The 2,955-nt window shown below is 24.8% G+C and overlaps 1 non-coding gene across 1 annotated transcript; it reads left to right on the top strand.

Moving 5' to 3' along the window:
* The first annotated feature begins 878 nt into the window (after positions 1-878).
* Positions 879-997, top strand: LOC145846898 (5S ribosomal RNA). The gene has a single exon (XR_014370929.1). It is a non-coding gene; the product is annotated as a 5S ribosomal RNA (ribosomal RNA).
* The last annotated feature ends 1,958 nt before the right edge of the window (positions 998-2,955 follow it).

Raw genomic sequence — 2,955 nt, forward strand, 5'->3', positions numbered from 1 at the left:
AGGTAAGTATCAACATCAAGGAAGCAATTCCTTTATTATAAACTCATACTCTGATATGCGCTAATATTGCTCGTGAATTGTTATTTAGTTTAAAAATATAATTTATATTACTTTTATTTTATTTTAATTCTATATAATAACTATTTTATATTTTTATTAAAAATTTTCTTGTTCAGTTTCTAAGCAACCACAGTTACGTTTATATGTTTAATTCTATTGTATTCTATATTTATCGATAATTTAATAAATGTTTTAAAAGACTATTCTGGTTTTCCACGCTCTCTTCAAAAATGTGAGTTCTTTTAATTCTTCCACTTAATTATTCATTTTAAAGTAAAACAACTAGTTATACATATTATTATATTATAATGTATGTGTATTAGATACTATTATTTTATAACATAAACATAGATGAGTTATTAAATTAAACGTCAAATATTTTATTACCTAAAATTAAGTTAATCGTAAAATCTGATGTAGTATGAGATATTCTTTAGAAACTAACTATAAATATTCTTGAAGTAAAACAAAACCATCTATAAATAGAACAATGAGAAATAGTAAAACAAACTAAACACAACATGTTTATTTTAACATTGTTTTTTATTTAGTTTAATCACTTAATAAACTTTACTTCTAATCATAGTATTTAATATAGAATATAGTTAACAATCTTTTAAACAAAGTCTTAAATAAAGTGACAGGGAGTAATTGTAATTAAAACACCAAAAAAAAAGGTTTTAATAAAAAAAATACTTACATCAAGTTAAAATTTTATAAGGATTAATTTTAAAATATCAAATTGATTGTAAATCAAGTGCAAATAGGTTTTTTAAACAAACCGAAGGGTTTATAAAGGCTTGTAAACGCTTTCAAACGCCTACGACCATACCACACTGAGCACACCCCATCTCGTCCGATCTGGGAAGTTAAGCAGTGTCGGGCGTGGTTAGTACTTAGATGGGTGACCGCTTGGGAATACCACGTGCCGTAGGCTTTTGCTTTTTGAATTCATCTTTTTTGTACTATTTTTCTTTCTGACCTATTTATACTTATTACTCGTTTATTTACATTTCTTTAACGCTTAAAAGAAAAGTAAATTCTAGTTATTAGCAAATAAAAACGTAAGCCAATCAGATAACGTTATTTGCTGTTTAAACCAATTAGAGCGCTAAAAAAGTGGTTTGACCAGTTTGAGATATCGAAAAAATAATGGCACCATCTTGTAGAGTACAATTTTCTGAGTTAAAATTAATACAATTAGTCTTTTATACTAAAACTTAAAAGTTTTTTTGTCCAAAAACAAATAAAAGCGTGGCTACTTGAAAAATCAAACGAAAATAAATTTTGCACTTTTGTATTGTGAGTCATAATAAGTTATTTACTGTTACCAACAGATACTAGCAAAAGCTTTTTAAAGTTTTGTATTAACTTAATGTATTTGTAATTACTTTTACTTAATAGAAACTATTGAATTACGTTTACTTAGTTTACTTTTGTATGTGTATTAAATATATAGCAATTTTGCTTGAACTTAAATAAAGATTATTAAACTATTAAAAGAAAACTATCAAAGTTTACTAACTCAAAAGCTAAATCTTAGTTATATTGTTATAAACATTTATGTTGTAATTTACTAATAACTAAATGAGTTTATTTCAAACAAAAAGAATTAAATAATGTTATGTTATGTCAAGCCTACTATATGAGGTATATAGGTATATAAGGTATACAAGCTTATGTTTGAAAGTTATAATAATTAAAATAAAAATAAATATTTAGTTGGTAAAATTTGTATTTAATATGCTTTGAAATTAGAGTTAGTATAGATGTTTTTTTTTAAATATAATAAATATAAGTATTTAGTTACTAATAATAAACTAAAATACCAATTTTGTAGTTATTACAAAAAAAAAAACTTATCTTACTTAAAGTTCACTGTAATTGAAACATTATACAAAAGCTTTATAATTATAAGCTTTGAATAATTCTATTTGAATAAATAATAGATTCATAACTATATTCATGTTTGCATATTTAAATTATAAAAAGTTAGTGTTTTGTGTATTGACTTTATGATTATTTTATTTTAGTAACTGTTAGTTTTATACTTTAATAAAAGAAATATGGTTAACAAGTAAGTTAAAAATGAAAGAAGCATAAAAAAACACACTAATTAACTGCTTATTCAATAGTTTGATTATTTAATTATTTTTCTGTTATATAGTTTAATCGTATTGTATAAAAAATACAGAGGTTTAAAGTAAGTTTGAATAAAAATAAAACAAAACATATAATATAAGCATTAGTTAAAATACATAGTTTTTTTTTCTAAAAAAATTTAATTCTTTAATAATAAGTAGTAATTTAAATAAAAAATAATACAAGTAAAGTTATACAATATATATACTATAGTTTGTCAAACTAGGCAAACACTACTAGGCAAAAAACAAACTAGGCAAAAAACCTACAAAGTAGGCCACCACTACAATCCTATGTTCCAACTGGAAATTCAATGAGATCGTTACTGTACTTGTGATGAACGTTGATAATCCCCAAGATTGTAAGTCGAAGGCCTTACCCAACCTAACCAGCGCACTGGTTTTCTTACAACTGAATTAATCAACATTTATTATTGAATATAATCATTATTGATAGATAGAGGAATGTTGACAATCAACAACAGATTGTAGGTCAAAGGCATTACTCGACCCAAGTACCCACAACCTAGATTGAACAACATTTATTAGATAGATTTGTTTAATGATAGATAGAGGAATATTGTCAATCCACAACAGATTGTAAGTCAAAGGCATTACTCGACCCAAGTACCCACAACCTAGATTGAACAACATTTGTTAGATAGATTAGTTAGATAGATAAATAGTACAGTATAATCTCAAAGAATTTGAAGCCCGAACATTGAACGATAGTGGTGTTTCGTGACGACTAGCG

Source organism: Thalia democratica, unplaced genomic scaffold (genome assembly GCF_965202585.1).
Source record: "Thalia democratica unplaced genomic scaffold, ktThaDemo2.hap1.1 HAP1_SCAFFOLD_706, whole genome shotgun sequence".
NCBI classification, from domain to species: domain Eukaryota; kingdom Metazoa; phylum Chordata; class Thaliacea; order Salpida; family Salpidae; genus Thalia; species Thalia democratica.